Here is a 23460-nt window from a genome sequence, read left to right on the forward strand (position 1 = left end):
CACCATGAAAGCTGTTGGAGAATTCAGCCACCAAGGAGGGTTCAGCCTGACCCCATCATCCCTGTAGAAGTCATCCTAAGAGATGAACTTTTTATTTTTTGACTTTTATTAATACATATTTGCAGCCCATAATGATTATATTAACTGTAGAGAATTGATACATGAACATAAAACATTTTCCCCTTCCTTCTGTCTCCTTCTATTTTTCCAGCATCGGAGTCATTTATTTATCTTATAAGAATTTACAAAGTTAATTTTATCATATATACAGATTGAAAACCAGACAAATAGGCCAAAGAACACATGCACAGAATTATTCCTTTTCTGTGTACAATAGAGTAAATATGTGGTACAAATTTATACATGAGATAAAGTTCGTCACTGAAATTAAACTGATTTTTAAGCAAATGTATGAAAGATACATTCAAATATTTTGATTTTCCATTTGCAAGAAGTCATCTTGAGAAGCTACTCATTTATTTCAGTGATGTTCTAAATCTTAAAGTATTAACTCTAGATCTTAAGATCTTTGAGATTTCCTTTACTGTTAAAAATAAAGAATAGCAATCATATGACTTTGTTATCTTACCTTGTTTCTGACCCAGTGTAGTATCTGTGATGTTGACTATACATCTCATTCACTAGACTTGCCATGGAATAACCCATATTTAAAGAAATCAAATCAACCAGATGTGGTGGCACACATCTGTAATCCTAGCACTCGGAAGGCTGAGTTGGAGGCCAGCCTGGGCTATGAGGTGAGTTCAAGGCCCGTTCAAAGCTTTTTGTCTCAAAAAAGAAAGACAGACAGACAGAAAGAGAAAAAAAGAAAGAAAAGAGAGAAAGACAGACAGACAGAGAAAGAAAGAAAGGAAAAAAGAAAGAAAGAAAGAAAAAGAAAAAATCATCAAGGCATTAAGAGTTTCTGAATTAAATACTTGTCTTGAAAGTGATTTACTTAGCTGGTTGCATTTAGTCTGTATGTTGAATAGGGCCGACTGCTTAAAATTATCTCAAAAGGAGTCTTTGCTTTTAGGCTTCCTGTTCTCTTGGCTTCCTCTGTCCATCCCCTTCTATCATTTCCGAGTTCTAGGCTTCACACAGTTTCTAGGTCTTTTCCATACTTTGTCTGTGCCCTCTATGCACCAAATTTTTCTTGGCCCAGGGCATCCTCTCCAGGTGGTGCAATCCCTTGGCCTTTTTCTTTTGCAGTCATATGTAACATGGTGATGGGGCATGTGTTAGTGTTGTAACAAGATCTGGGAGGCTGGAACATTTATAAAGAGAAGAGGCTTATTTTGCTCACAGTTCTGAAGGTACCAGTATGTTGCTCACAGTTCTGAAAGTACCCATATGAGGGCCTCATCCTGTGTTAATTCATGACAGAAAAATGGAAGGGAAGCAGTGAGCGATGAACATGAGTGTGCAAGAAAGACAAGTGGCTTGGTTTAACACAACCAGTTCTCCTGCCAACGAATCCAGTTACAAAAGACTTAACTCACTTCCATGAGATGAACCCAGCCTCAAGATAACTCATTTTCTCAAGAGAGAATTAACCCATTCAACCCCCATATTTTAGAGACATCAAAATCTCTCAACACTATTCCACTGGTAATTAAATTTGACCACGAACTTTGGCAGGGATTAACTACATCCAGACCATGGCAGAGAGAGAGGAAGAAAACGTATCAGATTTTTAAGTAACTGGTAAGAAAAATTTGCTGAGAAGAAAGTTTGGAACATAGACACTCTTTAATGTGTATTAAATACCACAAAAGTATTAAATATTGTTAGCTTAAGAATAACCACCACCACCATAAAATGTGTACTCCCACATGACATGCTATTTCAAGAAATTATAATTACACATTTGCATGTTTTATTCCCAAATATATGTTATGATGTAAAATTTATAGATGTGTGATCTACAGAGACAAGGGCAGAAGAAAGAGGGCAGGATCTAAAAGGCGGATCAAAGAAACATTTAAGTCAATTGCATCTGTTACCCAGTATGTTAGCAACTTGTGTGTGCCGTGACTCCCCAGACAGTGATTTGTGTTGCTGCTTGGTATATAAAGATGTATGGTTGAAGAAGGCTGTAAAATTTTTTTTGATGAAAGTTACTATATTGCAAGTCATAATAAACCTGTATTTGGCAAGCAGAATGAACAAATTTGTCTACACGATTATGAGACAACTTCAGCAAATCATCAAGATCTACAGGAGCTGGCAGCATGCGCATTTTCAAGTTGTTTTTCAGAAACATATTTATTTCTCCACAAAGGGAAAGAAAAATCTAAATGATAACATTGCCAAAACCAAGAGAAGTTTAGGTGTTTTTTCTGCCTAGGGTGGAAATGACTTCTCCATCTGTGTGCAGCATGTTTCATGTGCTGCTACAAAACTAAACTGTTAATAAGGAAAAAAATGTGTGAAAGAAAAATTTATTCCAAATTTTTAAGATTCACAGTTGGAAAAGGTAAGCATTTAAATGTTAATGACAGTAACACCATTATTGTTCTGCCTGAAAGTAAATCCAGGTATGGAGAGAGAAGTCCATGATTAAAAGAAATTAAGTTTGCATCAGAATTGTGCTTAAAACTCTCACCTTCTAGGAAATGTCAAGGTCACATGTGAACCCTATTCTGCCTCTTAAAGGGCCTTTTAACACAATCTGGTCAAGGATGGCACTGTCTTGGCATGAACTGGAGTTCTGCCGTTTCTATTCACGTCAGTTTCGTGGGCTGTCTTAACTTTTTGTTTTTAATGAAATAATTTTATACGTACATAAAACTGGCAAAGAACTTTGAGTGAGGTATGCTTTTCATGTGAACTCAATAAAGGTCTTTTATTGCATCATTAAAATATCACAGATTGGTTTTACAATCCAGAAGCTTGTTTCTGTGACTGGGCAACTGTTGGATCTTATTGGCTTGCTGAACTGAACCTTTTCAGAAACATGGATATCATGCAAAAATATTCTGATATCCTTGTTTTTGTCTGTTGTGGCTTGCTAAACCAAAGCAACTGAATTTGAAACAATCTTAATGTCATTTCCTTCAAGGATTATTCCACCTTTCTGGGCTTGAGATACTGAGCAACTAACACACGCCCTCATAATGAACCTGGCAAATGTATTTTTTACCCCAGAAATTCCAGATTAAAAAATAAATTCCAGATTTCGACAAGAGATCCATTCTGCTAAATAATAACACTGCTGGGGAAGTGAGCACACACAGACCTCACCTTGTAATGGAATCCCAGCCTAACAGCCTTAATCCTTTCTCTGCTTCACTACAGGTCATGCGAACGACAGCCAGTTGTTTTCTGTTTCTCCACCACTTGTCAGCCTGCTGCCCCTTCATTTTCTTTCCAAGGAGACTGAGTTCAATGCTGATGTGGTTTAAGTCCCTCCGCAGGGCCCCTCTGGGACCTTTTCAGAATGACTGTGCATCCCTTCAGAGAGACGTCGACATTTTGTGGAATGAGGACAGTCTGATGGCTGAAAATGGTCTTCATTCTTGCAGGAGATGCCACCAAGAGAGAGTGTCTTAATGGCTGTCATTTTAACATTTGGTTTATCATTTTGGCTGTCTCTGGAAGTACATATTGTTGCAGTCTTTTCCCTTGAACCATTTAAAAGTTGTAGATTTGGTGTCTGTCACTCTCAAATACTTTGAGGAATATTCCCTACAAAGGTATTATCACAGTATAGTCCTCTAAATTAGAAGTTACATTGCTACACTCTCTCTCTGTCTCTCTCTCTCTCTTCCCCTTTCATGAGTTTGTGTTTGCAATACATGCAATTTATAATCATCTTGAGAGTGGATCTATCTATGTGAGACAACTTGACTGGTTTTAATCTCCTCTCTCAATTCCTTTCTTTACCTCTAAATGTGCTTTGCTCATTTTTATTTTTATTGACATTACTAGTCACATATTTATGGCACATAATGTTTACATTCATTTAAATTGTTAGATTCCTGTACATGGCAATTTTTTTTGGTACTCAGAATTGAACTCACAACTCCACCTCCTGCTTGTTGGACAGACACAGTGCTGCTGAGCTATATCTCCAGCTGACAAATCTTTATTCTCCTCATTTCTCTTTGCTTTCCCTCATTCTTCCCACCCACATTCTCTTGGGCCTCTTCCCATTTTCAAGACATCTATCCCCTTGCCTCCTTCTTCCCATCCTTTATTGTATTCTTTATTGCTACTTTGCCTTGCTCAAATGAGAGATACTATATGGTAAACTTGGGTGTCTGATTTATTTCACTCAACATTATATTTTCCAGGTATATCCTATAAATGTCTTTAATTCATCCATAATCAAAGGAGCATTTGATTATGTATAGATATCACATTTTCTTTATCCAGTCATCTGCTGATAGATTATATGGGATGCTTGCAGGATTTAATTATTATGAATTGCGCTACTTATAAACATTGCTATGCTACCATTGATAGCTATTGCTATCATATGATGTCTTTAGCTCTTTGGTAAAGACAGCTAAAAGGGAGTAACTGGGAAATATAGAGTTTCTATCTTTAGTTCTTTGAGGAATTTCCATAGTAGTTGTACTAGTTTACATTTCCACCAACAATGTAAGAGTGTTCCTTTTTCACCCCAGCCTTCCACCATTTATTTTATATATATATTCTGATTTCTTGATGATTGCCATTCTTTCTGGTGTAAGATGAAATCTTAGCATCACTTTAATTTGCATTTCTCTAATGACTAGGGATTTTGAGCACTTTTTTGTATAGTTGTTGAATATTTGCTCTTCTTCCTATGAGACGTATCAGTTCATTTCATTTGCCCATTTCTTGACTGAGTCTTTTATTTTAGGTAGTCTAAATTTTGTGTTCTTTATATGTTCTAGATATTAGTCCTCTGTTTAAGGAATAGCAGGCAAAATTTTTCCCAATGTATAGGTTGTATCTTCACTCTAATTGATTCTTTTGCTGAACAGAAGCTTTTTAACTTGATGTAATTCCATTTGTTGATTCTTGCCGTTATTTCTTGCACAATTGAAGTACTGTTCAGGAATTTATTTCCGACACCTATGACTTTAAGTGATTTACCTATTTTTATCTTCTAGTAGGTTAATGTTTCTGTTTTAACATTTAAATCTTTGATCCATTTTAATTTTAGTTTAGTACATGGTGAGAGATACAGGTCTAGTTTCAATATTGTGTGCAAACATTTCTGGTTTTTCCAACACCATTTGTTGAACAGATGCCTTTCCTCTAATTTGTGCTTTTTAACCCTTTGTTAGAGATCAAATAACTGAATGTGTTTGGGGATGTTCTGCATCTTCTATTCTGTTCCATGAGCCACATGTCTGTTTTTGTTCTGTGCTGTTTTATTATTGTTGCTTTGTAGTATAGTTTAAAGTCAGGTAATGTGATGCCTCTTGCTTTGCTCTTGTTGTTCAAGACTGCTTCGCAGTCTTCTGGGTCTCTTGTTGTTCTGTGTGGAACAGTTCTTCAGTCTCATCATGAGTTTTTGACTTTTTTGAAGAGTTCAGTTAGTGATTTCATAGAATGTTTCTCAGCTGGGTTTATCTGATATCTCCTTATTAGTGAGATCACATGTGTATAGAGAAGATGTCAAATATATGCTTTGAACAATTTCAATGTGCACAAATGTCACATTTCTGCTGACATTAACTTTCATCATCAGTTAAGAATGACATCATCCAAGTTTCTCTTTGCAAAGTTCGTTAAGAAGTGTTTTGCTTTCATTAGAGATATTAGCTTGGATTCAAATATGAGATAAAACTGTATCAGTTATACTCATGGGTTTCTACTTCATTTAATGAATTATAATTAGTTATTGTTTATTTTGAAGTTGAAATTGTCCTAGATTTGGCCAGCAGGGGCTCTTTCAGCTAGCTTCATTCTACCATCATTCTTACAGCATTTCTTTATTTTTCTCACAAAATGATATTCTAGTTGTATTCTTCACTTTTTTTTTTGCCACAACCCTAAAAGTAGTCATTTCTTCATCAGTATATTTTTCTGAACTGTATTTTGAAAACCAAAACATGAGGCCACACTTGGTGGTACATGCCTGTAATCCCAGCACTTGGGAGGCTGAGACCAGACTGGGCTACAAAGTGAGTTCAACGCCAGACTGGCCTGCATAGTAAAACTGTATTTCAAAATCAAAACCAAACAAACAAACAAACAAACAAACAAAAAATAACCCCCCATCAAGATACGTGTGCTCGAGAATGTGTGTCTGTACATGCATATGTATATGTACATATGTGTACACATATTTAGTGGTTTTTGTTGTCACTAGAAAGGCAAAATTAGTCCCTCTGATGAACTTAACAGAAACACAAATTCTCAGACTTCATGTTATACCTGTTGAATCGATTCTTAGGGTGGGATCAGCAATTTGTGTTTTAACAATCCTTCAAGGTGATTCTGATGATATATATTTCAGATTTAAAATAACAGATTCATGGATAAATGTGTGTGTGTGTGTGTGTGTGAATAGTTAAAAACCTTAAGCACATGTAAGAGTTTGTAAATGTATTATACGAGTTTATATCTGTATTTATTTCTTTACCTTTTGTATATACTTAAAACCATGAATTTACTTTGATTCTTTCAATTTCAAACCAATATCTGAAGGTTTATTTCCATATTTGTAACTGCCTTCTTTGACACAGAAGCATTTTGCTATCAGTATTCTCAATACATTTATATGTTTGATAAATTCTTCCACATGTAAACAGTCTCTGGATTCTGGCAGGGATACCACCTTCCTTGGCTGCCTTTCTCACTTTTCCCCAAACCTTCTGGTCTCTTGAGCAAATTACTTAGAGAAAAAAATAAAAAGAATGGAAGAAGCTACATTGATTTTTAAAAATGAAGAAAGATCATGAAAGCTGGTTTTGATCAGCATACAGGATGCCATGATTAGTTGACTGACATTAATTGGATGTTAACTCTAGATGGTTGTATCTTCTTTAGTTGATTGTTATTACTTTGTTAATGTTCAGTCTCTATTTTCAGTGATTCATCTCCTCCTTTTCTCATCTCTGTTATTTTTCTTACCAGTATATTCTTATTAAATGAGATGTGTACACGCCACTAATTTTAGTCTATAGCCTCTCTTGTATGTGCAGAGATCTAATGCTTTAGCAGTTGATTCTTGCAACATGCTGACTGTCTTCTCAGCTTAGTTTTTCTGCACTAATAGAATTTTGTGTGGATACGGTCATTTTCATGCATTCATTTAATAAATATTATTGAGAACTTGAGTCTGATGTGCTTCTGAGACACTGAAGTAGGGAGGTCCAGTTGGCAGAAATACAGGTTGGGACTCTTGAGAGCTTTTTGGGGATGGAGAAATAAAACAGTGAATCTTCTACAGATAGATAGTAATTAAGGTCGTGCATGTGAATGAGATTATCTAAAGGAGAAATAAGTTTACAAAAGAGGAAAGGGCTTAGAAGCTGTAATTGAGGAACTCTGATATTGTTTGATTAGGGTGAGGAGCATCTAAAAAGAAGAAGGAAAAGATATGGTTAGAGTATTGCATGAGAAAATAGAAGGGTGTATTTCATATTCAGCAAGAAAACTATTTAAGTAAGGAGTTCAGTAATGCTTGGAGTAATGCTTGTAAACAAGAAAAAATATAGTCCTATGATCTTTGTGAGATGTTTCTATGGAATAATGGCTCTAGAGTTCAGGTTAGGGTAAGTCGATAACTGAGTTGGGAAAATGAAGAAATAGAGGTAGCAAATACTAACAATTAGTTTGAGAGTTTGGTTTTGGGGTATAAAGATAAGAGTTGGTGTGGGGAAATGATAGTGATAGTTCAAGTGAATTTTCCTTTAGTGGGAGAGAAGTGAAAATATTTAAAAAGGAATGGGGAGGCTGGGCACTCAGGAGGCTGAGGCAGAGGGAACAGTGTGAGTTCGAGGTCAGCCTGCGCTATGATGTCAGTTCAAGACCATCCTGAATTGCATAGTGAGACCTTGTTTCAAAAAAAAAAAAAAAAGTAACAGGGAAACAGTCTAATTAGAAAAGAGGAAGTTGTCTATATAAAGGATAAAAGGGTAAAACAAATTATTATGTGGGGGCTCCTGAGAAAGCAGGAGGGGATGGGGTCCAAATGGAGGTGAATGTAACTTGAAATGGAGCAGGGATGGGGCTGGCGAGAATGGCTAGTTGAGGGCAGGTGGGGCTGGTTCACGTATTTGTTATGGGGATAAAAAGTGAGTCTCTTAATGATGGCTTCCAATTCCTTGGCAAAGTAGGAGGTAAAAGCAAAAGAGGAGGTTGAGGAGGGAGAGATCAGAGAATTGAGGTGAGCAAAGATATTTCAAAATAGGTACAGGACAGGTGGCACTGTAAGACTGATGGACAGGGCTGAGACTGACTTTGGGTTTGGTGGTCTTGATTTTATAAAGGAATCAATCCATCTTACCACGTAAGTTTTTCTTTTTTTTTTTTTAATTTTTATTTTGAAGGTAGTAAAATGCAACAGAACAAGACAGAATAAAGCCAACTGAGACAGTGTAGTCCCTCGATTTCCCAGCTTCCTCAGATCCAACGTGGCGTGGATCTCAGAGATACTGGTGGTTCTCCCCATGGAGAGGCCGCAGCCTGCCATACCACAGTTGCTTACCAGGGAGGGGAGCCTCTTGCTTGGTTTCCCAGGGTCCTAAGTTCCAACATGGTGTGGATTTCAGGAGTTGCCGGTGGTTCTCTCCCTGGAAGGGCCACAACCAGTTGTTTCTTTTCCCCCCACCAACATTTACGTGCTTGGATCTAGGTGTGGGGAAAATGGGGTTGGATTTTTGATGGATGAAAAGACAGAGGACCAAAGTCCTTAGAGCCTTCTCAAGGGTATTATGAATGTGAAATATGATTTAATCTGAGCTATGTAACTAGGGGGCTTCCTTATCTTTGGAGTCTTCCTTTTGGATAAGGAAGAATGACTAGAGTTGTTCATTTTGAGATCTATATCCTTTATTTCACATTTGAATGTTTGTTTGGTATGGATGTAATTTTTAGTTTTTTATGGCTCTGTTTATCATGGTCACTTTTTGGGGGCCTTTTCTCTACTTCCCAAACAGTTTTTCAAATGATTCATGAAGTTTATAATGATTGACATCTCTAATTTCAGAATGTGTGATGTGTTTTAAACCAGAATTAAAAGATGCTATAGCATCATTTGAAGTCAGGTTTGAAATTCATTTTACCAATTCGATTTACTAGGGTTACTTCAACTTTCACAGGCTCAGTGCCCTGTCTCTATAAATCAGGCACATGGTAAGGATTAAGTTAGCTAAATCATAAAAATGCTCTTCATACAGCATTTGACAAACTGTAAGTGCCTGATACATGGTAGCTGCTTTATTTTTATGTTAGAAACTTCAATGTTGCCTGTAGCAAGTAAAATGCACATATTACTGCTGTGACTTGATAACTCATGACAGATCCTTTGTTTGTGTGACAAAGTTATGGTAGCTCCTGTTTCACAGCCTATTCATCTTCAGTAGAAAAGTTATCCATTGGCTGAGATTCATAGTGTCTCATTTTGTGTTTTTGGTTTAAGTCATTTGCCACACTAGGAGGTTACAGTGTTATTATAATACTTTTAAGTAGTTGATTAATAAGAGTACATTTGAAAACTCTTTCCTTTATACAATTAAATACAATGATTGGAAATTCAACCTTAGTTGTCAGGGAGTTCAGATTTACAATCGTTGTTTCCTACCAGCCGATGTTTTCCTGAATTTATGCTTTACTTTGACAATCATTCACAATTACCTGTGGAGAATATATAGTAGTATCTTTCTGTGTACAAAGCACAGATATTTTAAAAACTGCCTACAGAAAGGACAAAATATTTGAACTAAAGGTGTTATTGGGTCTATTGTCTAAGGCTGCATTTTAAAACTCATTTGTACTTTGCTTTTCACCAATAACTTTGCATTAATATAAGGTTTTGTGCAGCATCTTTTAAGGTAATTTTTATTAGTTGCAGAACCTGACTAGTACTATAAATATCGTGTTTGGAGGACAATAACTTAGGTAGATTCAGCATCCTCCATAAACAAATTTTACTTGCAAACTGTCTTGGCCACAACTTTGGTCCCCATGTTTATCTACATTTTTCTTTATAAATAAGAAGCCTTCTTAGAATTCTAGAGCATAGATAGTACTAAGCTCTAATTTAAGGATCCAAACCATTATAAATTCTGGAGTTTTATTTGCTGAGCTTTATATTTTGGTACCAGATTGTTTGACACTTCTGATGTCTCAGTTTTCAAAGCTGGAATAAAAGTTATGGTATGAAAGACAATGTCTGAACATTCTCAGCCATTTTTGGCTGTAGCCAGCACCAGGAAAATTGATGACCCAGCTGAAATTTGTCTTATTTATTCTTCCAGATCCAAATAGTGAATTGATATTGTCTTAATAACTCTGTTACTCTTTTGCCTATAAAACCCCAGCTCTATTTTTATTTCCCATGAAACCTTTAAGAGTGGATTAATATTTCACTTATACTATGGGTCAGTTCTCAAAGTACAGTTAATTACATGGGCTTCAAATATTTGGGAGGGTTTTTAAAAAAATTTTATTTAAGGAGAAAAAAAAGCAGAGAAAGGGTACAAATTATACAGATTTACAGAGAAAAATAAACAGTAGGAAATCACTAGTTAATGGATTACATATTGTCATCTTAGAAATAATTGTTCAAGTCACAAAATTAAAGTTTGTAAAGTGGACATTCCAACAGTGAGACTGCAAACAGTTCTGTTCAATGATCCAACAAAACTCAGTGATATCATTATCTACCTTATACACTTAAATATACATGCAGTTATAGCATTTAGAGCACTTTATTTTCCTCTCTTTTGTACAATGACAATTACACATTTTGGGTTTTGTTGCTCCCACAGTTCTTATTACTTTTTTGGAAGGGAGTAGAACCAAATGTGACATAACAGAACAGAGTCAATCAAATCAAAAGGGTGGACATAGTAGATAATGTAAAAGCATAATACAAGGTGATCAACAATGGTTACCATAATGCCTCCCGCTATCTCTGATAGAATTGCCTATATCATCAGTTATAATAAAATTGAACAAAACAGTAAAGAACACAACCGACAAAACCAAAACATTGGAGACATTATAGGTCTTCAAAAGTAGATTGGGCGTCATAATTAATCTCACTATCTTCACAGCTGTTGCCTAAACTTTTGAACCTGGTACTATCAAGCAAAACAGAATAGGGGGACATCAGTCAAAAACAAGATGGTGAGAGTAATACAGGGCTTTAAATCAAGATAATGGAAAGTCAAAGTGGGTTACTATGATATATCCTGCTATTTTTTATTTATTTTTCCCTTAATTAAAAGGATAAAAATAAAAAAGTAAATAATGAAGTAGAGATTGAGATTAAAAGAGGGCATAACAGCAAAACAGCGCAGATCAAAACATAACCATTTAAGCAGAATAGTGTTTCACCACAAGATAATCCTGACATAAAAGTAGTTATCATATTGTCTCTTTCCTTGAAATCTTTGAGTATAACTTCGTATACTGTAGCATCAAATATATCAAAACAATGTAAAACCATTTAAGAGAATGACAGCATTACAGGGTATTTAGAATCAACTAACAGAAAATGAACAATGGTTTCTGTATAATCTCCTTGTTTTTAAAAGTTTTTGCTTATACTATCATACATAATAAAATCTAATAAAATACAACCTGTTTAGACCAATGGAAACAGAAGAATAAAAGCTTGATGAGACTTCAAAACAAGATGATACTAAATCAGTATTACCTATTAAGATGTCATTTTCTCCAAAATAGCTGCTCCTATCATCCAATCTTCTCTGCCTCATTTCTGTTGAGCTCTTTTTCTGTCATTAGTTGTCAGTTTGTCTTCTTCATTTTGTTTTCTGCTCCATTCATTGTGGCCTCTCTGCCACTATTTCTGGATTCTTTGTATTTTTCTTTTTTAGAATATCCTGCAGTATTCTCTGTAGAGTTGAATTGGTGGTTGTATATTCCCTTAGTTCCTCTTTATCCTGGAAGCACCTTGTTTTTCCATCAATTTCCAGGGATAGTTGTGCAGGATATATCAATCTTGGCTGGAGATTATTGTCTTTCAAAGCTTGAATTATTTCCCCCCAAGCTCTTTGTGATTTGATGGTTTGTGTAGAGAAATCTGCTGTAATTCTGATGGGTGTTCCCTTGTAAGTGACCTATTTCTTGTCTCTGACAGCTTTTAATATTCTGTTCTTATATTGAATTTCTGGAATTTTTATTATATGCCTGGGTGTTGCTCTGTTTGGGTTGTAGGTGGCTGGGGTCCTGTATGCTTCATACATCTGAGTATCTTTACCTTTTGCTAAATTAGGAAAATTCTCCTGGATTATTTCTCTGAGTAGCTTTTGTAGTTCATTTGTTTGTGTCCCTACTTCTTCTTTTATGTTCTTAATTCTTAAGTTATGGCTCCTCTTATCATCTTCTTGTCTTTGTATTATTGCTGTTTGTTTCTTTGTTACTTTTAAGAAGTTTTTTATTTCATTCTCCCATATTACAAATCTGCCCTCCAGTTCAGATAGTCTGTCCTTAGTTTCTTTCAAGCTGTTATGCCAGTTTTCGATAGAGTTTTTAGTTTCCTGGTAGTCTCTTTGAACCTGCTTCACGTATTCTATGCTTTCTCTGTTTTCTCCATCAAACAATTCTCCCCTCTTTTTCTGTTCTTCCATTCCACCATCTGTTTTTTCCTGGGTGGTGCTTAGCATTTCTCTAACTATTGTGCTTATTTCTAGCTTCAGGTCATTAATAACTTCATTCCTGAACTCATCTATGAGGCTCTCTAAATGGCGCTTTATGTCTATTGGTGCGGTGTCCACTATTGCCTGTTTCTCAGGATTGGGAGCCGAAGGGCCTTTCTTGTTGCTCCCTCTTCCCATATTCTTTGTTCCTTATGTATGCAAGCATGTATAGAAGGCCCAGCTTCCCTCCCTGTCAGCCATAGCCTGATCGAATTGCGCCGGCTAGGTGTTCCCGCCCACCGTAGCACACCAGGAAGTTGCAGACCAGGCAGCCTATGAGGGGCCTGCCCCTCCAGGCCACCCTCAGGCTCTGGGATCTGGGTTGTGCTAGCCTACTGGGTCTCAGCCAGCAGCATCACGTAGGCTAGGCACTTCTCACCAATCCCGCTTGAGAGGGGGATATGTGGCTGAAGTTGCTGCAGCACCCTGCTCCAGCAAGTCAGCCCAGTCCTAGAATGTCCTCCGCTGGAGTCTCCTAAACTGTGGAGGAGTGTCAGTTTCTCTCACTCACCTCACCGCAAGTCAATGCACAGCTCCCCGCCCGTCCTGTTTTCAACTCCGTTCGCCGATTCCCATTCTCAGAGCTTCCGTGCGTCTCTCTCCCTGCCGAGCCGATGTAGACGCAGCCGCCGTGCGACGGGAAACCCAAATCGCGGCTTTCAATGCCGCGGGCTCCAGCTTCCACACTGAGGCTTTTCTGTTCCTGTTATAGCACCAGGATTGCATTCCAAGTTGGTTTCTCTCAGCCCAGTTCATTCTTGGGTCAGCAGGGCATATCTCCACTTGCTTATGATTCCTTACTCAGCACCATTCCTGAATTCTAAGCTGGGTCTTTCAGAGAGCCTCCGTAGCTGCTGCTATCTGTCTGCCATGTTCTCAAAATTTTTTTTTTTTTTTTTTTAAAGTAGAATACTTGGGCCAGGGGGTTTAGCTCAGTGGTGTAAGTTCCTGCCTGGGAAGCGCAAGGCAGTGAGTTCCATCCCTGGCACCAAACAAATGAACAAACAAAAAACAACAATAATAACAAAAAAAGTAGAATATTAGCTTTGCTCCATCAGGATATCAGGAAACAGAGGTAACAAATTTCCAAGTAAGTAATAGTAATGATAAATTTCAAAACTGTATATATTAGAAAAATAGCACTTCTTTAGTTGGAGGGAAGGAGGGAGAGAGAGAAAGGAATCACAATAGGATAATTAGGATGAATTTCTATATTTTCTTTGAGAAATAAAATGTATCTTTCAGGTAATTATCTGTGATGGCTAGTCTTGACTGGCAACTTAATCGGATTGAAAGACACCCAGGAGATTAGCAAAGCACATTTCTAGATAAGTTTATGGCACATTTCTAGATAAGTTTATGTTTCCAGAGATAATTGACATGTGGGCCAGCAAACTAATGGGGGAAGGCCCATCTTGATTATGGGTGGTTCCATCCAATGGGCTTGCACTCAGATGTACTGGAAAGAGTAAAGGGAGGTAATTGGCTTGTACTAAAAACATTGAGTTGGTTTGAGCAGGAATATCTTTTCCTGTTGCCATCATCTGTGGACATTAGACTCTCAGTGCAGACTCACAATAGTAACTTCAGGGAGCTCTTCAGTCTCAGCCTGGAATTACATCTTTGGCCCCTCTTGTTCATCTGAGGTTTCCATCCTTGGGCTGAGCAGCTATGGGGTCTTTTGAATCGCCAGTGTGCACATGGCCATTGTGGGACTTATTTACACTCTGATCCTATGAAGCTGATATGGTAACCCCCTTCTTATGGATATCCTATTACTTTTGTTCTTCTAGAGAATCCTAACCAATACATTGACAGAATAACTGAGCTTTAAGCACTTACACTGAAATATTCAGAAAATCAAGGTGGTGATAATTTTTAGGTAAGTCAAATCACTTTATGGGAGGAGGTGATACAGATTAGAGACACAGGAATATGGACACAGGAATTTTCCAAGGAGTATGGATTTTCTATTTCCTTCTTTGATGTATCCAGGTATATTTACTGCAAATGATTATATGTGGAAAATTAATGTCTAATGAATTAATTAGAAGGTGGTTTAATTCAACTGAGTGATTACTTGGGATATGGAATTAATCTGTTTTTATTACATCAAATAAATAATTTAAATTTTTTCCTACTTTTAGTGGGCTGTTTTGGCATTGTGGGACATAGGCTGGGTTTATGACTTCTCAAATGACCTATCATTTGAGGATAATAACTTCTTTGGACACCAGTCAGAGCACTTCTTCATGTTGCTAAATGGCAAGGTAAAGGTGCAATATGCTGATGCATCTGTTTTCTGATGAGATTTTTAACAAGCTGAGAAATGCCACACTGAGTCACCCTCAAGTTTTATTCAGCTCAGAATTCTGTTTCAGGCAATGGAAATAAGGAATTGATTTATGGGGAGCATGAGAATTTTTTGCCCTGGCATTTGTCTAAGACTGTTGTGATTAAGATAAAAAATTAAAGTACCAGACCCTGATTAAGATTTTAAACATCTGTAGCAAAAACATTAATGGAAAATACTACAAAATTGAATTTTTCAGTTGTATTTTTTTAAAAAAGAAACTAGAACAAAAGTAACTATTTTGGATGTGCTCACCTTTTTGGCCTTGGCTTTTATCCTCAAGTTTTTTCATTACAGTCACTGTTACCTTAAAACAAATTAGTTTTTAGACCAGTATCTTTACTCTCTCTCCTTCACAATTCATTTCTTCCTAGAATTTATTTCATACTAATTGTGGTCTTGGCAATTTTACAGATTCTAAGGAGTATTTAAGGGAAGCCAAGACCAAGATGTTTAAAGAGACTAAGATGAGATGATTAGCTTCTGTGTAGTTGGCCAAACACAATAAATGATAATGATGTTGAAAACTATTATTTATTAAAAATCTACTATCTGCTAGAACTTTTGTTGAACCCTTCACATGTGTCATTTTGAGGACAATTTTGGAAGTTTGGAACTATTATTCTTATTTTATAAAACAACAATGTGGGTTATCTAGAATTTCAGTACAATTCTAACTTGGGCTGGCTGATTCTGAATTTCATATTCCTATTTTATAAAAACTGGACAAAAAGAAGATGGAAAAAGTCTTAATGGTTGTTGAATGGTATAAATCTGAGTCATATTATTATTAATTCAAACTTCTCAAATAATGGAATTTTATAATAATTTCTAGTGCTGTGTAAGACAGTTTGCCATTTTATGATAGTTTCCTCTTGAATAAGCATTTAGCTCATGTGAACTTCTGTCAAATATTGGTGAATTAGAATGGATATTACCATTTTAAGGACAGTGGGCAAAGAAGTTGTCATGACAAATAGCTGGCATGGTTTCAGGGTTGGACTTTATCTCTCTGTGGACATGGTCACAGTGATTTGGCACAAGAGTTTTGTTTTTTATTTAAAAGGAAAAAGAGAAAAAAAACAGAACAAAACAAAAACAGTGTAAGGGTACAAGTAATACAGAACTACAAAAAAAAAAAATAAAAACCAGTAAAATATCACTAGTTAATAGATTACACACTATTATCTTTGAAACAGTGATTCAGGTCACAGGATCATTGAACACAACCATTTGCAGTCTCACTGTTTGAATATTCACTTTGTATGTTTTGATCCTGTGGCACAAGTTTTTAAATGTGAAATTTTGAGAAAAAAGTATGATCATTTGTTGGATTCTCTACCCTGAATAGGAAGCTGATGCTGTCTGTACTGCCAGGTCTTAAGTCTACAAAGCAATGCTTTCCTTTTCTTTGGCTGGTATGCAAAGGGTTAAAATTTAGATTTTTTTTCCCCCCTCCCCCCAAGGGTTCTTCCTCAGTTGAGCAGGGTTCTTCCTCAATGCAGCAGTGCTTAGAAGTAGGGCTTTCAAGAAGTGACTGGATTACGAGGTGTTTGATTTCATAAATGGATTGATTCATTGATGGATTCTTAACGTGGTGGCATTTTTGGGAAGTAGGGAAACATCAGTAAGTGAGGCCTACTTGGGAGAGGTAGGGCACAGGGACCAGTGCTCCTGAAGGGTGTATTTTGTCCTCAAGCCTTTCTCTTTCTTTCTCTCCCTCTTTCTCTTTTGTCTCTCCCCTCCTCTTTGCTTTCTGGTTGCCATGATGTGGGCAGCTCTGCTCTCCCCCCAGCTACCCACCATCAGACCTCTGAAACTGGACAAAATGAGTTTCCTCTTTTAACGTGATTGTCTCATAGATTTCCTCAGTGTTAGAAAGCTAACACATTTGCAGTCATGAAAACGTATTTGTGGAAGATTTTGGGAAGGGAAAAGAAGGATCACAAAAATAGGGGCACCAAAAGAGCACCAAAATGTGGGAAAGAGGTTACAAAGATGAGTCCGCAGAAAGTTAAGCAGACATTCTCTGCTTAATGGTTCTTTCAGTTTTGGAGAGACTGAGAAATATTTAATGATATTGAAAAGTAGAACATATGAATCATTTTCACAAATTCATTCTTTACTTGTTGTTAATCATCTTCATTCACACATCTAAAAGTAATTACACATGAAGACAAAGGAATTGGTTAATTTAAATAATAACCAAGGGGAGCCAGGAAGGTTAATTTTATGTTAAGCCATTCGCCTCTGATAATTAGTTTGATGATACCGATACTCTTAAGAAGTCATATAAAATAAATGGGGTTGAAAGATACTCTAAATTAAAAATAAGCTGTAATATGCTAGTAAAAAATAGGAATGATTGTATGTTCGATTCTGGGAAGAAAAAAAGGAAATTGATTTAAAGGATGTTTTTATGTGTGACCTCTGATTTAAGTAGTGGTGATACTTTCATATTTAGGAATTGTTGGAAAATACCTAAGTTTTGGTTGGTAAATCAAAGCCTGGAGGAATTTTACTAAGCTTGATATATATTTTTTTAATTCTTTTTTTTCTTTCTTTTTTAATCGGTACCAGGGATCAAACTCACGACCGCCTGCTTACAAGACAGGTGCTTATGCCGCTGAGCTAAATCCCCAGACCTGCTTGATACTTTTTTATGTTAAAGTTTTCAGAGGCTATCTATGAATCAGACCAGTAAAGACTTTTTCTATAGGTTACCACCTCAGTTTGAGCAATGCATAGACTCTATAATTTAGTTCTATTTTCATATTCTCTCTCTACTTTAAATGCTGAATTATTTTACTAGGCACCATGGAATCTTTAGTATCAGACCCTTACAGAAGCTTGAAGACCTCTCTAACATTCTCTCTCTCTATAAAATACATATCATATTATATATTCAGAGTTTTTTGCTCTTAGTTCTATTAAATTTTGTTTTATATCTTTCGGAATCCTGCTATTTGATATCTATCTATCTATTTATCTATCTATCTATCTATCTATCTATCTATCTATCTATCTATATGAATGATGTCTCCTTTGAGAAACTGATTCTTTCATGGTTATGAAATGCTTTTTAAAAATTTCTGTTACAACTTCTTGCTTTGAAGTGTACCTTGTTTAATCTAAATGGAGGCACAGCAGATTTCTTATGCTTAGTATTTACATGGTGATTTTTTCTCACTTTTAGATTTAGCATGCCTGTATCTTTACATCTCAAGTACAGACTTTGTAGACAACATATAGTTGAATATTAATGTTTTTACTTGGTAATCAATATATTGAGCTGATGTTCATACATTTTAACAATTGTTTAAATTCTGATTTCTGGATTTAAGCATATGAACATATGAATTTTTTAAGCATGCAAGTAAAGCTATTTATCATAATTTGCTATACTGTTATCATTAAAGTACAGTTACTTTGGAGCATTAAGTCAAATGGGTTAAAGTAAGTCTGTAATGTAGCTAAAGCTCAGCTTATTATATTATACACACAAATTACCTTTCCATGTAGTCTCTTTACTGAAATTTCAAAGTTATCCAACTCCGATTCACAACTGAAGGGCTTATCATGTTCCAAAGAGAAGGGAAAAACAATATAATCAGGACTGGTCAACATAGTTTATATATATATATATATATATAAAGAGATGGCAGAGTAGGGGGAATGCAATCCTAGAAATGCAGTTCCTTAAGAAGAAGCATTTTTATGATAAACTCCTTCTTTAGAAAGGTATCATTTCAATCACTGAGAGTTCAGGTAGGTATCATTTCTGTCACTGATAGTACAGGTTAATTATAGTTTATGCTACCTTCAAGTAATAGTTGAGGTAGTAGAATGCAGAGGCACCACAATGAGTCCCACTTAATTTCACCAACTGTAGACTGACCAACACTTGGACAAACTGCTTCCTTTGTCTGACTGCCAGTTAAATACATTTTTTAAATCCATCGCTTAACAATGAAGGGTCATACACTAATGTCAACACATACACCTAACATTTTGGTCTGAGCTTGTCCATGTATACAACTGAAATCAATTATAAGATATGGCCTAACAGACACCAAGTTTGGAACTTTTTGCAGGCATTAAACTTCATCATGCACACTGAAGTCATCATACATACAAGGCGAAGTTGGAGCTTTTGTATTTGCATTTATTCTTCATTTAACTCTTAAAAAACTACTATAAGTATTGAAATAAAAGCAATAGCAAATAGTGAGCATATGACGATTAAAGTCCTTCACTCATTCACTACTGGACTAAATGCAGCAGCAAGTATTATTCACTGGTCCCAAAAGCGTTGACACTGAGCACCACCACCTCTGGGATGAAGTTCATCATCCTCTTAGACTTCGCCATTGTAATGGTGCCATCTTTCCTGATTTGGATCAAAGTCTACCAGTTCCACCTGATCCATTTCATTAGTCTCTTCTACTTCCTTCCTCTCAGGTAAGCATTTTTCCTGCAAAGAGAATTTTTTAAGAGTGAGAAAGCCATTTTCAGGAATGTCTACCTTAAAGTCAATGATTAGATGATTCTTTCATATGGTCTATGATAAACTGGCATGCTTTCACTTAGCACACACTTGATGTCTCCATGCTTGACAATTTGACCTGGCTGGGAAGTGATTACTGTGGTTCAGTCATCACCTCAAGAATAGTCACTGGCTTTTGGAAGTCACACAGTGTTTCAATCAGCTGTATATCCATACACATGAAGAGGTCGTCTCCTCATCGATTAAAAACAGTATGATCCAGTCCTTCTGATCTAACATAAAGATAATATCTCCTGGCTCCTGTCCTGGTTCTTGTCTCCTTCACCATGGCATGTTATCTTCTAGCCGTCTTTTATGCCTTTGTCAATATGAACTTCTGGAGTCGTCTTCTCTTTAGCTATCTTCCTTCCATTTTCAGCTTTTACATCTATATTCAGGGCTGATGCATTCCCCGTGGCCCTCGTACTCAGTGCACAGACTGAATTTGTTCTACCATTCCAGGTTCTATCTAATGAATTCTTATTTGCATTCCAGTAGCGTGGCAGTTGGGACAGCAGTCTACAGCTCCTTTCGTAATACTCCAGCCTTCACATTTGTCACAAATCACATTCTTTGCAGAGCCATTTTCCTTGAGACACCATTCTATAAATCTTCTATGGTAACTGAAAGGTGATGCACCACATATTTACCTCTCCTTTTTTTCTGTATCCTTCCTCTTTCTCCAAAAGAGATATTGTAGATATCCATGGGGGGATCTAAAACTACTACTTGCTCCACCCTCATTGATTACCTATTCTCCTACTTTATCATATATCACCCCCTCTTTTGACATCATAGAGAATTTTATAAGCTTGAGAAATCTGTTTAAGCTTTGAGCGTCCATTTAGATTTTCTTATCATGGTGGTACTTTAAAGCCAATTTCCTATGAGCCTTTTTTAGTTCTTTTGAATGACATTGGGTTTGATCCTCAAAACATCCTGGTAAGTGGTTTCTTTTCTACAGGTGGTGGGAAGGCTGGGCCAGAGTAGGGGAAGCAGGAAGGAATGCATAGCCACGTGCAGGTTGGACAGCCACAAGTCGAGTATCACTTTTAAAAAATCTAATGTAATATCTAAAAATCTAATGTAATATTTTACTTAGAATGTTTAATTCCTATTTTTTATACTTGGCTCATGTACTCTTTATTCTTTGTTGGGGTTATTTTTATATTTTCTTGGATTTTAATAATTTTGTTGATTTTGGCTATATCCATTTGTATTGTATTTTAGTGATTGCTTTAAAGTTTATAATATATGTTTTTATGACGGTTTACAGTGGTACCTTGATTCACAAACTTGATTCTTTCCACGATTCTGATTGCAAAGTGAGTTGGAAATGAACCAAATCAAATTCAGTGGTTAGGCTCAATGCTGGTCTTATGGGGAAATTTGATTCAGTTCTTGTCCAGTTCAGTTGTAACCAGGATCATGATGAGAATTGAATTCATGCACTGAGGCGCCACTGTACTTTGAATTCATGTTATACCTCTTATATAAGAAATTTATGATTCACTAGATTTCTCTTGCTATAGTGTTTTAATTACTTTTCCCATTGCTGAGACAGTGTACTTGATTCCAAAAGTTAAAGGGTAAGGTTTATTTAGCTCACAGTTTGTAGAGGTTTTGGCCCATAGTTAGCTGATTCTAAGACAGGATGGCTTGAGAGAGGGGCATTGCAGAAGAAAACAGTTCATGGCACAAGAAAACAGCAAAAGCAAGCAAGCAAGTAAGGGGTTTTAACAACATCTTTCTGCCTCTTTTATCTTATACAGGCTATTCAGGAGGTAGCACTCATACCTTTAATCTTACTGCCATTTAGTCTAGCGTTGTACCACAAATAAATTCCAGGGTTACACACTCTAGCCACTTCTGAAAAAGCTCAACCTACAACTTCATGAGACTTTGGGGAACATCTAGACACAACCATAAGATATAGTTTGACTCTTGATTGTCTTCCAAGGGCCTATATATTAAAGACATGGTTCCCAAGGTGGTGTACTGGGAGGCTATGGAATCTTTAAGAACTGGGGCCTTGTGGGGAGTCTTTAGGTTAACGGGGACCTGCCCTTGGAAAGGACTGTGGGATTTTGGTACTTCCTCACTCTCTTTTGTGTGTCAGCCATGAAATGAGTACTTTTGCTTGGCCACATGCTCCCTCTATGCCAGGTACTAGCATCTATAAAACTAAGAACCAAAATAACTCTTTTCTCTTTATAAGTCAACTATGTCCAGTTGATTGTTTTAATAGTGATGGGAAGCTGATGCACTCCCACTGAATTCTGTCATTCGTTGTTTGTGTTTATATTTCATAAAACTCACTTCATAATGTGATTATGTAAATAGTCCTTTATATGTCAAAGGAATTAAGAAAAAGTACATTATTGTAATTTGAGTCCCCCAAATGGTTCTGTCTTGTGTATTAGAATTTCTGTGTGATGCTATTTTATTTCCAGTTGACCTCAAAAATTGTATTTTCACTTCTCATGATGAACATCTGCTGGTAATGAACTCCCTTTGCTTTCAGTTGACCTGAAGATAACTTGTTTATTTCATCTTCATTTTTGAAGAATATTTTGGTTGGATTTTTAAAATTTTTGATAAGGATGTAGAGTACTAGGTTAATTACTTAAGACTATTGCCTTCCGGCTTACATTATTTCTTTTTAAAAAATTTTTTTTTATTTAAAGAGAAACAAAACAGTAAAAGGGTACAAGTAATACAGAATTTAAAAAAAAACAGTAAGAAATCACTAGTTAACAGATTACATATTGTCATCTTAGAAACAGTTGTTCAAGTTACAAAATTAAAGCATACAAAGGGGACATTCAAACAGTGAGACTGCAAACAGTTGTGTTCAATGAGCCAACAAAAACTTAGTAATATGATTATCTATCTTACACACTTAAACATACATGCAGTTGTATACTTTAGACCACTTTCTTTTCCTCTCTTTTTACAGTAACAATTACACATTTTGGGTTTTATTACTCCCACAGTTCTTATTACCTTTTTTTTGGAAGAGAATAAAACCAAATGTGACAAAACAAAACGGATTCAGTCAAAACAAAAGGATGGACATAGTACATGATGTGAAAACAGAATACAAAGTGATCAACAATGATTATCATAATGCCTCTTGCTACCTTAAAAAGAAATGCCTATATTATTAGGTATAACAAAATTGAACAAAACAGTACAGAACAAAACCAATAAAACTGAAACATTGGAGACTTCAAAAGAAGATAATAGTCAAGCCAGAATGGGCATCATAGTGAATCTTATTACAGGACTTCAAAAGAAGATAATAGTCAAGCCAGAATGGGCATCATAGTGAATCTTATTGCCTTCAAAGTAGTTGCCTATACCCTCAAAGTTGATACTATCAAACAAAACAGAATAGAGTAAAATCAGTCAAAACAAGATGGGAAGAGCAATATAGGGGTTCAAATCAGGTTAATAGGAAAACAAAAAAGTTACTATAATATATCCTGCTATTTTTTAATTTATTTTTTTTCCCTTAATTAAAAAATTTCAAAAAAAGGGGAGACAGATAAAAGAGGACATAACAACACAGGTCAGAACAGAACAATTTAAGCAACATAGTGTTTTACCACAAGATAACCCGACATAATAGTAGTTACCATAGTGTCTATTTCCTTGAAATATTTGAGTGTAACTTCATATACTATAGCATCAAACATATCAAGAGAGTGTGAAATCATTCA

The 23460-nt window shown here is 36.1% G+C and overlaps 2 pseudogenes; both read right to left on the bottom strand.

Moving 5' to 3' along the window:
• Positions 1-2848: 2848 nt before the first annotated feature.
• On the bottom strand, positions 2849-3519 carry LOC100735483 (large ribosomal subunit protein uL6-like; annotated as a pseudogene).
• Positions 3520-19483: 15964 nt separating this feature from the next.
• LOC100735762 (dnaJ homolog subfamily A member 1-like) lies at positions 19484-20746 on the bottom strand (annotated as a pseudogene).
• Between the last annotated feature and the right edge of the window lie 2714 nt (positions 20747-23460).

The sequence above is a fragment of the Cavia porcellus genome, unplaced genomic scaffold (assembly GCF_034190915.1).
Source record: "Cavia porcellus strain 051 isolate PalLab524CR breed Dunkin Hartley unplaced genomic scaffold, mCavPor4.1 scaffold_20, whole genome shotgun sequence".
In the NCBI taxonomy this organism is placed as follows: domain Eukaryota; kingdom Metazoa; phylum Chordata; class Mammalia; order Rodentia; family Caviidae; genus Cavia; species Cavia porcellus.